General features: G+C 41.2%; 1 pseudogene; it reads left to right on the forward strand.

Moving 5' to 3' along the window:
- LOC101561077 overlaps positions 1-6,282 on the forward strand; it is a 27,360-nt pseudogene extending 21,078 nt beyond the window's left edge.
- Positions 6,283-17,824: the final 11,542 nt, after the last annotated feature.

Below are 17,824 nucleotides of genomic sequence, written 5' to 3' on the forward strand. Positions count from 1 at the left end.
GAACTCTCTCCCAGAAAGTCCTGTTGTGATTTTTCCCTTCTGTGACACCCCTCCTCCCTTTTATGCTCATGACCCTATAAAGGCCTGCAGGGGATGAGCTAGCTAGTCTGGTCTCTGAAGCCGGAGTGGTCCCTCTCAGATTTTTTCTGAAATAAACTCGTCTTGCAGAGCTCATACAACTGCTTCTTTTCCAAACAGTATGGAGAAATCACACAGTTTGCACAACTGCAATTTATTTAGTTTTAATAAATCATAGTTTTACCAAAGTAAAATAAGTGCAGAAAACACATTTGTGTGGGAGCTAGTAAGGAGATTCTTCGAAACTTCTCAGAAAGTATTAACTAAAGGGCATAACACAAGGTTGCGACAAACTCATCCCATACTTTTCCACCATAAATTTGTACTTTAGCATAATAATAGATGCAGTGTGTCTCAGGAGCTGGGCCTGGGGAATACAAGGGGCAATCTTTGTGTTTACCCACTTTCTAGGAGGGCAAGACATGGCTGTTGTACAAATGTGTCAAACTGAGATTTTTACCATGTATTTTACCATAATGGGAAAGTGGGTGTGGCTCACGGTGGCTGGGCACAGGGACAGCAGGAACGCATCTGTGCATTCACCCACGTGGCAGACGAATGGCAAGGTGTGTGCAGGAGCTCCAAAGTAGCGACAGATGTGCATTTAAGAGCTGTTCTCAGAAAAGTTTTCTTTCCATTTTTCTGCTAGTAGTAGCTCAACTCAGAGCAATAACACATGCAAAACCAGATTTGCAAGTTTTGAAGGCTGTAGAGAGTGAATCATCCCTCAGGTGACTCACATGTGGATGATGACATTGGCTGTGTGAGCCAGATTTCCTGGGACACCCAAATTGAGCAAAAACCCATGGATCCAGGCACAGGGAATGGAAACCTTCCTGAGTCAGCAGACAAAGAAAACCGCAGTGTCGCTAGGAGATGGCTCAGTGGCATAAGCGCCTGCCTGGCAAGTGCAAGGTCCTGAGTTTGATTCCCAGTACCACCCCCCAAAAAATGAAGAAAGCAGCAATGTTAGTATATATTTGTCTAGTCAAAATGGTACAAAATGCAAAGAAAAGGAGTGATTCAGGTCTTTTGTCTCAAACTACACTGAAACCTCAACTAAATTGAAGCTTGAGATGGTAACTTTTATAACAAAACAAAACACAGGGTAGATATTGTTAATGAGTTATGTAGGCATTATGATATCACTTGAAGCACAAGGCACCAGCCAATGGTTGTGTTTTATTTTATCCTAAACATGTGTGATGTAACTAATTTGGTAGTTTACAAGGAAAATAACAAACAAAAAATATCATAGAGAGATGTTCTTATAAGATTGGGACTGGAACTCATAAAAGATCATTTATAGTGGAGGAAAAACAAACTGTTGCTGCCCAGGGAACTATTCAAAAATACCATGGAGCACACTGGTGAGCGATAGGTGAACAGGCAGGCACAGCATCACAAAGACCTGCTCCAAGAAGAAAACCAAAGAGGCGCCAGCTGTGCCCTACGGAGGAGGACAGGAAAGAAAAGCATCCAGGCTACCAGCGTAAGCAATACTTGTGCGTGGAACATGCAGGTGCCCTGGGGGAGGACTGCCTTGGGCGTGACAGCTGAAGCAAAGATTGCTGCTGTGGTAGACTTTGGTCTCCATTTAAAGTGTAGTTTACATAGGTTTTTATTTCTGATGTACCTCTTAGGTTTGTAAGCAGGTACACAGCTGATATGGAAATGTTGATGTCTACTCAAAGTACTCATTATATATTTGATCTTTTGTGTTAATGGTATCTTATTTTTATGCTAAGCACATATTGTACAGTGTAGTAAGAAGCTCCTGATAAAAGAGGAAGAGAAAAAAGGTGACAAGAATGGCCTGCCACACAGGAAAGAGAAGCTAAGCACATGTCCTGCCAGTGTGAAGCAGTGCATAAAACATGCAGTTAGTTGTCATATGTGAAGACTGCCTTGGGTTTGAAGAAAAGTTTATTTTGTCACAGCGTTCCATTGTAACTTACATAATAGTTCATCTAGGAATTTATTGCTGATGTTACCTTTTAGGTTTTGTAATCAAGTACACAATTTATGTGAAAATATTGATGTTTACTACTAAATACACAACGAATATTAAGAATTTAATACTTGGGGGCCTGCCCCTTAGCTCAGTTCTTTAAGTGGCTGCTTCAACAAAGCAGTCAGGCTGAGGTTGCTGGGGTTCGATCCCCACAACTCAAGCCAGCCAAACCTGCCCTGAAGGCATTCAGAGCAAAAAAACCCCCAAGAATTTAATACTTTATTTATTTATTTATGGCTGGCTCAGCCTGCCCTGGGGGTGGGGTTGGCATGGCATGTGGTGCCAGAATGGAACCAAGGTCCCTGCGCTTTGCCTAAACGTGCCTAAGCAGGTGCTTTAGTCTGCTGAGCTATTTCACTGGCTCGCTAATACATTATTTACTGATATTTTAAGTTCATGTCAATTATACATGGTAAAATCTGGTGAGAACTTCCTGTGAGCAAAGCCAGTGAGATATCAAGTATGTCCTAGAAAAGGCCAGGAAAGCAAAGCACATGTGCCATCAGGGCAAGAAATGTGTGCATGTACGGGTCACATTGCTGTCATACGTGAGGACTGCTTGGGTGTGATAACTTCAGTGCACAGTATTTTTGTTGCAGGCTTTTATTGGGATTTTCATTGTAGCTCAGATAGGAATTTCTGTTGTTAGTTTTTAGACTTTGAACACTAAAAAGTAGTTAATGTTGCACTTTTGATGCTTCTTTATAAATACTCAGCAAATATTAAAAATTCAATGCTTTTTCCTGTTATATAATCATTTTACTATCATAAAACTCATAAAATAAAATTAATAATTCATCAACAGAAATTTTCTAAAGAATAAACGTGGGTTTTATACACCCACGTCAATGTCTCTTCATGACAAAATGGCATTATGCTTCACATTAGTCATGTATTACTTTTTAAGAAATAAGAAATCATCTATTCCTTCATTATAGATACCTCAGCTATTTAGAAATATTATAGGCAGTCACACAGGGCTGGGCCCTCCAGAGATCAGTGCAGAAGACAATTGTGGCTGGAGGCACATTCATTGAAGGTCAGGCCTGGGGACAAAAAGGAATGACTACACCACACACTTCCCCTAGGGATGCGCAGCAGTGAATGATACTCTCAACAGCCACTTAGGGCAAACTGGGTTATGACCACTGCTCTTCAAAATAGCCCTTTAAGCCTACATGCTCAGGTTTGTTTGCTTACATTGACTCAATCAAAGGAGGCCAATTATTTTGGTGAAAAGAAAAAGGGTTTATTCAAAGCTAGCTCCATCCAGACTACCATGTCCCCATGTACACATGTGTTAGGCTCTTACAGTAAGAAGCAGTGCAGGGAGGAGATACAGTGATGAGCAACTGGTCCAGGCTGGCTTTGTCCCTTCTGAGCTGGACTTCTCCTGCCCTTGTCAGTGGAAACAAAACTGGACTATCACCTTCTGGTGCAAGTACCAGCCTCTGCTGCCCATTCGTCTTGGCTGAAGAGAGGCCACAGTGGGCATTTATCCCCAGCGCTGAGGAAATTTACAGAAACCACTTTTATCTAGAGGGAATTTTTTTTAAAGTTTCTAACTTTTAAAGTTCCATGCTGCTGTGTTAGTTATAACACAACAAACACCAACAAAGTGATAGTCTCCCATGTGGAGCTGGTGAAACTGTCACTGCCTTTTAAAACAGAAATTGGAAATTGTTCAACTATCCTGAGAGTGTACATTTCCAACAACTTGTAGTTCCTGAGGGAGGTAATTTTTAAAAAATATGTCAATGTGTTTCTCTCTAGGCAAAATGTACATATTTCTTTTCTTCAAGATTAAAAATAAATTCTAACAGCATTACTGTGCAGAAACACATCTGAAAGAAAGGCAATGCATACCAAATCAGAACTTACTCAGTCCCTATGGGAATTTCTGCCCATGATTAAAAAAAAGTATCCACTTACCTATTTTAAATTGAGGGTGGGGACCACATTTCACCATATGCTTCACTGTAGATTATGATCAAGTAAGTACTCTTCGAAAATAACTTTGGTCAGGCAGCGGAGCAGATAGCTCAGAGGTCTAAGTGCCTGCTTAGGCAAGCACAGGGACTGGGTTCAATCCCAGCACCACATGTCACTCCAATCCATGTCCTGGGTGAGCTGAGCAGCCACCTAGATGGGGCGTGGTGGTGCACACCTGTAATCCCAGCGCTGGGCAGACTGAAAACAGGAGGGTCACTACGAGTCCCAGCTTTGCAGTGAGACCCTGTACCATATACATAAAATTAAAAACAAAAAATAACATTGCTCTTGCAACAGTGTTAATGGACACATCGACAAATAAACTGAATATAATTACAAGACCATTTGATTTTGAAGGGGTTTGATCTTCTGGAGAAGCCACTGAGTCAAGGAACTGGGACAGGCACCTGTCTAATACCTATCTAGTGCACAAACGCCAGGTTCTGTGGTAACCCTCGTAGGCAAACTGGTAAAACATGGTGTGGCTGCTGCTGCCCATGGACTGCCGAGACTGTCACACACTCACAGACAAATAAACAGATAATTTTAACAAATTATTTTTCAAAGAAGAATTACAGAGCACCATCTGGAGTATAGAAAACGCCATGGTTCCCTCTAGCCAGGGAGGCTGAAGAAAAAAAACAGTGACTTTTGTACAAGGTCCTCATGAATGAGTGGAAGCTCATCTTGGAAGCTACATACACAAGGACACAGGAGCAGAGGAAGACAGGGCGGCACTGCCAACGGAATATCAGATATATTGAAAATAATGTTTTCTAGGCTTCTTCTCAATGGGTTTACCGTGAGAGCACAAGTGTAGTGAAAACCACCACTAAATCAAAGCCAACATGGGAAAGAAAAACTTACATTACTATCGTCATCATCAGACGTGTGGATTCAAGCACGTCCACCACCACCAGCCATCTGATCTACAAATATGGTGGCATCAATAAAAGAACAATTGAAAATTTGAGAAGGAAGCAGCTGCGATGGGGAAGGGTGCCTTCAAGTATGCCTGGGTCTTGGACAAGCTGAAAGCCGAGCATGAGCATTGTACCACCAGTGACATCTCCCTTTGGACATTTGAGAGCAGTAAGTACTATGTGAGCATCATTGATGCCTCTGGACACAGAGACTTCATCAAACACATGATTACAGGCACATCTCAGGCTCCCTGTGCTGTCATGATTGTTGCTGCTAGTGTTGGTGGATTCAAAGCTGGTATCTCCAAGAAAGGGCAGACCTGTGAGCATGCCCTTCTGGCTTACACGCTGGGTGTGAAACAACTAATTGTTGGAGTTAACAAAATGGACTCTCCAGAGCCACCCTACAGCCAGAAGAGATACAAGGAAATTGTTAAGGAAGTCAGCACCTACATTAAGAAAATCACCTACAACCCTGATACTATAGCTTTTGTGCCAATTTCTGGTTAGAATGGTGACAATATCCTGGAGCCAAGTGCTAACATGCCTTGGTTTAAAGGACAGAAAGTCACCCATAAAAATGGCAATGCCAGCAGAACCACACTGCTTGAAGCTTTGGATTGCATCCTGTCATCCACTCGCCCAACTGACAAGCCTTTGCAGCTGCCCCTCCAGGATGTCTACAAAATTGGTGGTATTGGCACTGTCCCTGTGGGCTGAGTGGAGACTGGTGTTCTCAAACCTGGCATGGTGATCACCTTTGCTCTAGGCAATGTTACAACTAAAGTCAAGTCCGTTGAAATGCACCATGAAGCATTGAATGAAGTTCTTCCTGGGGACAACGTGGGCTTTGAAGTCAAGAATGTGTCTGTCAAAGATATCCAGGTGGCAATGTTGCTGGTGACAGCAAAAATGGCTCACCAATGGAAGAAGCTGGTTTTATGGCTCAGGTGATTATCCTGAACCATCCTGGCCAGATCAGTGTTGGCTATGCCCCTGTCCTGGATTGTCACACAGCTCACATTGCGTGCAAGTTTGCTGAGCTGAAAGAAAAGATTGACCACCGGTCTGGTAAGAAGCTGGAAAATGGGTCCAAGTTTCTGACTTGTTGACATGGTTCCAGGCAAGCCCATGTGTGTCCAGAGCTTCTCTGATTACCCACCTCTGGGTTGTTTTGCTGTTCACAATATGAGACAGACAGTTGCTGTGGACAAGAAGTCTGCTGGAACTGGCAAGGTCACCACATCTGCCCAGAAAGCTCAGAAGGCTAAGTGAATATTATCTCTGCCACCTGCCATCCCAGTCTACATCAGTGGCAGAATATGGGTCTCAGAACTGTTTCTCCCAATTAGCCAGGTAAGCTTAATAGTGAAAGACTGGTTAATGATAACAATGCATCATAAATCCTTCAGCAGGAAAGGAGAATGTTTTGTGGACCGTTTTTCTTCTGTGGCAGTTTTTAAGTTATTCATTTTTAAAATCAATACTTTTTAATGGAAACAACTTGACCAGAAATCTTACACAGAATTTTGAGATCCATTAAAACAAAGTTTAATGAGAAAAAATAAAATGATGTTTTCCAGTTTTATGGTCATAAAATGCTTACTTTGGCAGCACACATACTAAAATTGATGGGCATAAAACAGGGGTTTATTTTAATTGTCATTTCCCTGATTGTTTGTGATGCTAAGCATATTTTCATATACTTTCTGATAAGTACATTGCTTTCTTCACTCATTTTTTTCTCCTAGGTACTTTGCCTTTGCTTTGTTAATTTATATGAATTCCTAAAATACTTTGGATGCTAATTATTTGTCATAAGTGCTACAAACATGTTCTCACATATTTTCTTATTAATTCTGAAAATTTAATTTGCTGTAAAATAATTTTAATATTTTAATACAGGCAAATTCACCAGTGATCTTTATGGTTTGTGTTTCTTAAGAAACCTTTTCTTAATCCTAACATATTTTTCTTTCAATGCTGTTAAGTTTTCAGACTTCAGTTCTAAGTTTATTGAAAATAGATTCATCTTTTTTTCTAAACAGATAAGCAATTGCTCAGCACCATTCATTGAATAATTTATCCTCTCCCACTACAAATAATTGCAGGTGTATAACGCGATGTCTGTGGTTGCAGGTGAGATTCCTGGGGACACAGATGTTGAGTTGTCCCTGCATAAGATAGCGCGAGAAGCCCACGGGAAACACCTGCTGCACAGGGTGTGTGGCAGGTTTGGACAGAGGAGACAGAGTTTCAGGAGGCCTCAGCTGATGGGGCAGAGAACTCTGATGCTGGGCTCACCCTCCTGAGTTGGCTGACATGAAGCACTGGTGCTGGGCTTTTGAGCCCTCACATACAGACCATCCTTGGACAGGGTGTTACCAAGGCATCCTTTGAATCTGAATTCTAAGTATTTAAGGAATTCATATAAATTAATAAGTAAAAGGAAGCCCCCCTTTTTTTGCAGGGTGTAGAACTTAGGGACAATTTCAGGGGCAAGTTATCAACTAGCAACACTGCGAGCAGCTGAAGGAACAGGCTTTGTTCTTGAAAGGAGGGTCTGAGTGACATACAGAACATCTGGGACACAGCTTCTGCCATGTGTCTATTATCTTTCTGGGTTTTAGGTTCACTATTCTATTGTATTATATTTTGTACAAAATAATTCCCAGCTACGTTGCCATCTTGCATCCCCCCATGTACTGACTCATTAATAGTGCCCTTCGAATACATACTTATACCTACATCAAAACTCCAGATTCATCAGACATTTTGGGTACAGTAGCAGTTTCTCTCTTGACACATAATGTAATTTCTTTCCAACAGTGACATTAAACAACTGGCTCCAAATCAATATGTTGTCAACTAAAACTGAAATCAAGATCTCCTGTATCCTTCACTTGTAAGGGGATATGTTAATCTCCACATAGGATGTTTCCATTACCCTCTTGATTTTCATCTTGTTCCATTTAGCTGAGGCAGAATTGAACAAGCTATGATTCTGTCATCTTAACACCTCTCAATATGTTGGTTTTTCTCTAAATTTGACCAAGGATGCCAACAAGATACTGAAAAGCAAAGATCTGGGCATGACAGAGAAGGGTGATGAGTCTTGTAGCATGACAATCAGTGATAGCCATATACATTTGGACCCAGATCCATTAATTAACCATCTGAGTCTAAATCTGGCTATAGATTCAGCAGCTGAATACAGTAATCTTTTTCAGGCACTCAGGGAAGGATTCATGACTTGGTTTTCTCCCTTAGCACAGGCAATCAAATTCATCCATTTGAGTCTACAGAATTTCAGAATCAATTTTTCTTTCTTTCTTTCTTTCTTTCTTTCTTTCTTTCTTTCTTTCTTTCTTTCTTTCTTTTTTCAATTTTTCAAGAAGAGTAAGAGCAAGACACAGACTCTTAATCTTTACCCATTTCATTTTATCACATTTGCACTACTGACAGAGTAATTTGCCTCTTGGGTACAAAAACAATACAATTATTATTACCTTTTATTGGTTCCCTACCAGGAGAAGATGATAGTAAAACATATTTCTGGCAGATGAGGAAACAAGTTAGCTTCCAAAGCTGTAAGCTGCAGACTAAGTTTATCCAGCTTTGGGCCTCTGACATAGAGACTATGCTAGGCTCTCTAAGGATAACTGAAAGGGGACCATTCCTTTTGAAACTTGTCCTTTGTGGTCACAATAATTCTTTATAATTTTTCATTTGACTTTTACACTAACTCTGAAAAGTGATGTTGTTAACCCTTTATTAAGCATGAAAATTAGAGAGCTCATATATAGCTCAATGACATATAACCAGTGACTGATGGAGGTAGGACTTTTAACATAGATTGTTCTGACTTCAAGATAGGGCTTCTTCCTCAACCCGGATAAACTAAACAGTTCTGTAAACTGTTGTATCTTTTGCACTCAAAGGAAAAAGCTATCAAAAGGGAAGCTTCAAAGGACACACTTGCACCCTCGCTCTCCAAGGCAAAGCTAAGCAAAAGGTTCAGGGAAGTGATTTTTCTCCAGTAAATACGGAGGCTGAGACTTAACAGCTTCTTTAGCAAAGAGGCTAAAGAAGTAAAGTAGATGAGAAGCCCTAACTTTTTGTGAGATTGGTGATACATTACTGTACAATTCTTCAAGACATTTGTTCCTAAAAGAACCAAAAACATGCTCATGAAATAGTAGGAATGAAATAGTAGGAATACAGCTGCAGACATGTGGCTCTACTAGCGTAACTTTTAGTAGATCAAATTGGTTGTAACTCAACCAATACTTGCTGATAATGTCAGGCTGGCTAGGAAAGCTGTACAGCAGAGGACTAACACATGCTAGGGTACAATAGAGAGGAGCAGCTTCTCGCCTGCACAGGCAGCTGGCGCTGGGCATTCATATTTTATTTAAAGATGTCTGTATGAGGCCAAAAGGGGTGCTACTATGATTAACTGTTGAAAAACCCACTACAGTCATGGCAACAGATGTCGTGAAGTTGTGAAAGCAGCACATTCTGCCTTCCTTTATAAAAGCAATGCAAAGACACAGGTTGGCAGTAAGCTAATTTTAAAAAGCAGAATACTTAATTATATTTTCAAGAATGTAATCCTTAAATCTCCTAAGTTCTAAAAAATATTCAAAATCATTACAAAAGTGGAGAGGTGAGAGTTCAACTACTCGCCAAGGATAACTCATGAGCATCACTTACTTTTCATGAGTACTGTTGGCAATATAAGATTCCATTCATTGTGGGGAGTACACGGCACATCTTAGCTCTCTTTACTCCCCTTCTCTTCTTCCACCCCCTCCATCTCTTGGGCCTCTTCCCATCTGCTGAAGATCTACCTCCCAGTTCCCTGTCAGCAATCTCATATTATGCTCTTTATTTAGAATTTGGGTGTTTCATCATTTACTTTTAATAAAAACATTTCAGCTTAAAAGATTTTCACTCCATTTAACATTACTACATGTCAGTATAATAATCTATGTTTTTATCTTATCTCCAATAAAGTGCTTAAACACAGACTACTCTGTCTTCACCTTCTAAATTCCTGCTTCAGATGGTTGGGGCCCAAGAAAACGGTATTCTAACAAGTTTCCAGTTATGGGTAATGACACTCTTGTTTAGAGACCACACTGTGACAACTGCTGCTTTCCACTAGACTGACTGTCTCATGAGCTAAAATCTCCTATGAGCACTTCTCCTTTATCATTGGTAGATCACTTATACACAAGAAAAACTCATTCAATGTTTATGAAACCAAAAGTTACATTACAGCTATTAAATAGTGATACCCCACACATTACAAATACACAGCTAAATGTGTGTATTTTGCTTCCACAGAGTTCAAATTCAAAAAATATGAAATCGAGTAATTATAATATTATTTGGTTTTTAAAATCATGTATAGAATTCTATGCATATTCAAAAGAAAAAGTGTTCATTTTATGAGAGAAACCAGAAAGTTTTATAACAGAGATAATTTTTAGGATTCTTTTTAAAAATACCATTTCATACTGAAATTTAGACTAACAGAGAAATCTTAGTGTTTCCTATAACCTTTACCAACCTCCTAACAGTATATAAATAAAGACTGTGATGGTAATTCCAAAACCAAAGTTAGGATTAATTTTAAAAGTTGCATAGAAACTTATCAGGCTACTCTGTTATTAATGACCTATGGGTTCTTTTGTTCAGTGTGGATATAAATCGCCAATTGACAAATGCTGCCCTCTTCAGGTTAGTGGATCTCAGCTGTGAGGGCCAGGGGTGATCAGCCCTTAGTGCCACAGCTCTGAGCTTTGAGTGCCAGCGCATGTTACCTCTTAATGCCATAGCTCTTGGTATCATAGATCTTAGAGACACAGCCCCCACTGTAGCTTCTAGACACCCCTATTAGCACCATTGAGCCAAGGCTCATAAGTCCCATGGCAATTTTCTTGAGCAGTACCTCCATCTTTTGCTGTCCTAGGCTGACCCACTGCTAGAGGCTCAAGCTCTGCCTCTTTCTTCCTCTTTTGCTCAAGATCTCAGGCTTCAGCTTCAGGCCTCAGGCACCTCCTCTGCCTGTGGCCTCAGGCATCTGATCTGGGCCTCAACCTTCTCTCTCACCACTATCCCTAAGTCTGAATCCCTGAGTTGCCATGTATTTTCAATCTCAGGCTTCTCTGCTGTAGGCTTTGGACTTTGGCCTTCAGTCTCTGTTGCCACTGTGAGTCTCTGAAATTCCTCAAGGTTAATAACCCCTAATATAACCAAGTGGTTTTTTGTTTTTGTTTTTGTTTTTGCCAGCTCAGCCCACCCTGACAGTGGGGCTGGCATGGCATGTGGTGCCAGGGATCGAACCTCGGGCCACTGTGTCTGTCTAAGCTTGTATAAGCAAGTGCTTTAGACCACTGAGCTATCTCACTGGCACCACTAGGTAGTTTTAAGTAGCACATAGTCAGACCATCCCATCCATAGTAAGCATCATAAGTAGGGGGTAAGTTCAGGTCAGCAAAACCTTTTTTCAAGCCATGCTACAGCACAAGGAGAAGTGACCTGGAGGAAGCTCTCCTCCTACAGCCATACTGATCAAGGAATATAAGGGAGCTGGCAGCACAAAAGAAGCCACCATCATCTGCAGCAGTTGCAGAGCATCTAAGACAGTCTCTGTTATCATGACCAAAGCATGGCAAGCATTTTTTGAACTGCATAAAAATGGCTATGCCACAAAATGAGGGTGCTGTGGTTTCTGTGGCATCTGCAGGAGGAACTACGGTGTTGATTATTGCCCACTGGGTTAAAGGGATGCTGAAAAATCTCACCAGTGGGCTCGGTTGCCTCCCCAGTCTTTGTCATTAGGTAGAAGTCCTTGGCTGCTCCTCAGGGAGCAGCAGGCCCTGGAGCATGGGAAGGATGTGACAGCCAGAAATCAGGTCACTCTACTTTATGGCTATCCAGGGAAGTCCTTTTTCTACCTCAATCCCATGTAGACAAATAATGTATAAATAAAATAATTGAAACATTTAACTAGTATTTAAATATTTGGGGGAGAATTATGTGCTAGATACTATGCAAAGTCCTTTAAATGGATGTAGGCAGATACGGACATACATGGGCGGAGATGTAGATACAGATATTATACTCCTATTTACAGATGAGGGAATGCAGCCTGTTCCAATCTTTTATTAGGCAGTAGAGCTGTTATTGACAGTAAATGTTCAACTCTAACAAAGCATTACACCAGTGTACTCTGATAAGTATGATCCACAAATGGAGGACAACCTATGATGGATATAGATGGTAACATATCTGGGGAAGTTGTAGGGACAAGAGTTCTGTTACCAGAAGCAGAATATAGAACCAGAAATGAAATGGAAAGTTCTAGGCAATGGAATCTACTTTAGTAGAAAGAATTCTAAGATAGCCCCAAGAATTTATCCCCTAGTGGCGTGCTGTAATGGCTTATATCCAGATGTCCCCCCAAAGCCTCAGCCTCTCATAAATGAGGCTTTTCAGAGCTGGCTAAAGTTTGTGACACTGGGAGGAAGGGGGCATGGCACTAACTTAGTCCACTGATTGGTTCAGCATATTTCCAGGTGTAGATAATGGATAGCCCACCCTGGACATGAATGGCACCAATCAATAGGTTTAGAGTCTGGATAAAATATAAGGGGAAAAGAAGGAAGACGGGGTTGCTGCTTGCTGCTGCTGCCTTTTGCCTGCCATATCATGAGCTGTTGCTCCTCTGTGGTGGCCTTTTGCTGTGACGCCCTGCCTTGGGGCCAGTTGACCATGGACTGAAACCTCTATAAACTGTGATCTGAAATAAACCTTTTATGCTTTAACTTGTAACTGTCAGTTTTTGCTTCAGCAATGACAAGGTAATCAAGATACATTCCCAGCCAGTATAATTCACACTCCTTCAGTGAGAGCTTATAAACTTGGTGGCCTGAGCAAAGGAGAAAGAAATTTTGAAGATTCCTTTTCAAGGTCCCTGGCGCCCTCACACTGCCCAACTAGTTTTAGACCTGAAATCCTCATGGCATTATCTAGGTCTCTTCATTTTTTTATCTTGAGTTTTGCTTCCACTCTTACAAATCTGAGAGTGGAAATCCATTACCTATTACCCAACTGAAAAGATCTTGCTCTGCTAAGTAATTTTAAGAGCTTTATATGCAAGTTAAAATAATGATCAAGAATGAGTCTTACGTATGTCTTCTAGAAATCAATCAGATGGCATCAATTTATATTGACATTGTACACACTTTCTTCCTTTTTTTGTGGTACTGGGGAATCAGACTTGGGACCTGTACATGCCAGGCAGGCACTTATCTGCTGAACTGTCTCCCAGTCCTGTACACATTTTCCTGTACAATGCTTTCACACAAAGGCAAACTTCAAAAGTAGGTGTTATGCATCCAGCAAGTAGGACTTGCAAGCCCTTCCCTTTCCCAGAACCACAGTCTGAAGGAGTTCAGGTGCTTGCCCCAACTTTTAACTCACCAACAAGCAGTGTGTGTCAGTGAGAATGTGTTGGTCTTTAATCATGCATAATGCAACACAATTAATCTGTGAGCAGTGAAATACATGAAAGGCTAAACTGTCTCTGATTCTCATTTCAAAGTTGTTCACTCAGCTACCCTTCAGTGACTACCTTTGACAGTGAGGTCAAGTCTTCTTTTAACATTTAAGAAGATCTGTTCTGGGTAAGTTGGTCATATTATAAATTCATTTCAAATAATGGTTTCATTTTTTACAAAAAAGACTTGACTTTGAGTATCCAGATTGCAGTTTTGTTTTTTAAATTACCATCTGCCTCGTACATTCAGATTCTTAAACCCATGCAGGGAAGACAGTGGTTTTTTTCTTTCAGTACTGGAGATTGAACTCAGGACCTTGCACTTGCCAGGCAAGCACTTATTCTACTGAGCTATCTCTCTGGTCCTGGAAGACAAATTTTAAGGCTGGTTACAAACACAACCATCATTGTATATAAAATCATTGCATATAAAATCAGGATTTATAGCAGTATCTATCATTGATAGCAATCACATAACGTGAAATAAAACTGGTTTCACTGTGATTAATACAGGATAAATTGGAAAACCTTGCCACTCCCACTGGTTTTCAGATACATTTTCTCATTATCATTCATCCATCTACTCATTTATTCATTCATTCATTCATTCATTCATTTATTCAATGAATTTATTGAGTGCATGGTGTCAGTTACTAAAACTGATTTCAGGTGTATATGATACCAATTATGTCTTTGAGCAGCACGTTTTAAAGAATAAAATTGCACTTCAATTCTGATGAACAGACTCGCAGTGGTGACAGGTCATAATCAGAGCCAGAGCAAGCCCTTTTGGTTAAAGGCACTTCTAACCTTTCTGTCCTAATAATTTTAAGGACATTATGCTACTCCCAGTCACTGCCACATCACATTACTGTAAAGAAGAAGTTTGTTTTTAATTAAATTCAAAAACCACAGAACCAGTGAGATAGCTCAGCAGACTAAGCACCTGCTTAGGCAAGCACAGGGGCCAGGGTTTGATCCCCGGTCCTGCATGCTACACTGGCTCCATTCCCAGGGCTGGCTGAGCCAGCAAATGAGCCCAGGCATGGTGGCACATACCTGTATTCTCAGCTTTGAGGAGCCTGAAAACAGGAGGATCACCACAAGACTGAGCAGCATAGTGAAACCCTGTACAAAATACATAAATGAAAAGAAAACACAATGCTCCTGCCAAATCAGTATATTCTAAGTATGACTCAAGGAGCTGCAGGTCATCCATCCAAGGAACAAGCTTGCAGGGAGCAAAATGATGGAGCTGAGAACAGTGAAAAACAGCCTTTCTGGGAGCTGGAATAAAGAGGCCTGGAAAACAAGGACTTCGTGAATAGAAAAAAGTAGATTTTCAAGAATTGAGAGAGAGCTGACAGAAATAGTAGGAACTAAAGAGAAGCTGGAAAAATGGAGGACAACCCAGAGAAAAGTAGGAAGCCATCTGGTGAGCTCACTGGCTTTGGGGGAGTGCGAGCAGCCTCCACTAACAGAAGGTAAGTCCAGGGAAGTGTAGCAGCACTGGGACAAACAGCCCAGCCAGCAGCACCAGCTCCGAGAAAAGCCCACAGTTACTGAAAAGTGTAAAACCACCATGATGTCTTGCTATGAAAGTGACTTCTTCCACAGGAAGGTAGAACTGGAGAAATCCAGTGTAGTACCAAGCATATTTGAGACATTTTAATCAAGGGTCATTTTCGGAAGGGGTCATTGAGACTGGGCAACAGAACAATACAGTTTCTGCTATCATCCTGCCACAGTGACTGGGTAAGAGATGGCCACAACAGACAGTTGTGAAGAGGGAAGTTGTACACTAGATATAGACCCACAGAAAAGTTTACGCTCAGGCTGGGTAGGAGATGAGGGCCTGTTTTCCACAGTGAGAAAGCAGGCCAGGTGTGTTTCTTCCACAGTGGGCTAGGTCTGAAAGCACTGGCACTAAGTGCAACAGAGAATTTCATGCCCCCTCCTCCATCAAAGGCTGTTTGCTTTCCTCATCTACCAATGTAAGAAGGCATGTGGCCTGGCACAACATTTGCCGTAGTATTGTGTATACAGACAGAGGGGCTTCTAGAGTAGGGGGACACCTCACAACTCTACATGCTATAAAGCTAGGCAGAGAAAACTGTACCAGGGCACATCAAAGGACACAGAAACTGGGAGTTGAGTTACTGAAATAACTATAGCCATAAGGTAGACACCACAGACTGACAATGAACAGTGGGGAAGATGGGGTAGGTGTCAGCATTTGCACACAGAGATTTCAGTGTAGACACAAAACAGGACCCAGCAGTGATTCACTCTCATTACCACATCACCTGGTTTCCAAGACTGCAGACTCTGGAAAGAAACTGACCAGGGTTGCTATTGCTGGGATTGCACCGTTGTTGCCATCAATTGATTTTCTCTGTATGCCAATATCTGTATTGTCTTTATGCCATTAGAAATCCTGTGATCCATTCCTGCAGAACAGAGTGCTGGGCCCATTCCACTGCATGCTCTTCTCCTAACTAACAGAGGTGGCTGGATCTTGAGACAGAGGCAAAGGCCTACAGCTAGTCCAGGTCCAGTGCATCCCTGAAAAATGAACACCACTTAAAGATAGCTTCGTACTAGCAAGGAAGCCTTTCCAATACTATCAACAAACAGGCTCAGCACACACATAGAAAGAGAGATACATGAGACAACAAGGAGACAAGAGGCCACTCCATTTTGCATGGCATAAAAAGTATTAAAAGCCCGAAGAGCTTGGAGTGAAGTTTCAGTCTCCCAGCTCCCACCAAACTGACCCACGGGACACCAATGGGGAGCAAATAAAATGACACAAAGCAGGATTATTTGAAATGATAAAAAGTAGATTTAAAAACTGCTCAAGAAGGCACTAAGAGAGCTCACAGGAGATATAACTAAGCAGATAGCAGATTTAATAAACAACATAATCAATAAGTTTATATAAGACATTAAAAAACTAGTGGAGAGAAAAAGTAATGCATAAAGCAAAATGTCCATGATAAAAAAGAACAAAAGTTCATGAAAAGGTGCCAAACCAAAATCCAGATTAAAAATCCTACTGCAATTATGGGCTGCAGAAGTGACCAATGTGAGGACAGACTGTCAAAATTACATGGCAGAGCTGATACAAGTGGCTGTGCACTTAATGATACCTTGAAAACAACAAGGAAACATGAAAAATGTTCAGTGGGTGGATGATGCAAAGAAGGCTAATCTAAGATTAAGTGGGATTCGTGGACTATAGAAATCGCACACATGGCTGAATCTGTTTACTGAAATAATAACAAAGCTTACAAATGTTGTGAAAGAATTTAACACACAGTTAAGTGAGGCATATAGTCATAATCAGAAAAGAACTTCTCCATAACATGTGACGGTCCAAACCTTAAAGTCCAACACAAGAATAGACTCCTGAAAGTTGTCAGAGAAAGTCAACTAAGCATTTTTAGAGGTAAACACATTAGAATTACAATGGACTTCTCAACACAAATATTAAAAACCAGGAGAGCTTGGAGTCAAGTTTCAAGCTCTGAAAGAAAACAACTTCCATCTAAGACTGATATAACCTGCAGGGTTATTTTTTACACTGATGAAGAAATAAAAAGTTTCCTTGACAACAAGCGGCATAAGAGGGCCGGTGGGATAGCACAGTGGAGCCAAGTGCCTGCCCAGGCAAGCTCAGGCAGGTACAGGCAATGCAGTTAGATCCCCAGCACCAGTGCCGCACAGGCCCCACCCCCAGGGCGCCCTGAGCCATCTAGAGTCCTGGTGTGGGGGCGCATGCCTGTAATCCCAGCGCTGGGGAGGCTGAAAGAAGGAGGCTCACCATGAATAGGCGCTGCATAGTGAGACCCTGCAACAACCAAATATATTTAAAAAAAAAAAGAAGAAAAAGCAGCATAAGAAATTCACAACCACCAACCCAGCACTTCAAAAATATTCTCAAGGATATCCTAGAAAGAGACAATGAAGCCAACAATGCAAAATGTTCAGTGGAATGAATAAGCTAGGCAGAGAAAGCAGCTACCCGAAGGGGAAATCAGAACAGCAGGAAAGAATCCAACGACAGGAACACTTCGGGCTAGAGTAATAACTCTCCATGTGAATGGTCTTAATTCCCAATCAAAAGACACAGGGTTGCAGGTTAGATCAAAAAACGGATCCCAACAGTACACTTTATACATGAAACATTAAATCCAAAAAGAAATCAATAAAGTCTAAAAAGTTAAAGGATGGAAAAGAGTA

Source organism: Octodon degus, unplaced genomic scaffold (genome assembly GCF_000260255.1).
Source record: "Octodon degus isolate 3935 unplaced genomic scaffold, OctDeg1.0 scaffold00166, whole genome shotgun sequence".
NCBI classification, from domain to species: domain Eukaryota; kingdom Metazoa; phylum Chordata; class Mammalia; order Rodentia; family Octodontidae; genus Octodon; species Octodon degus.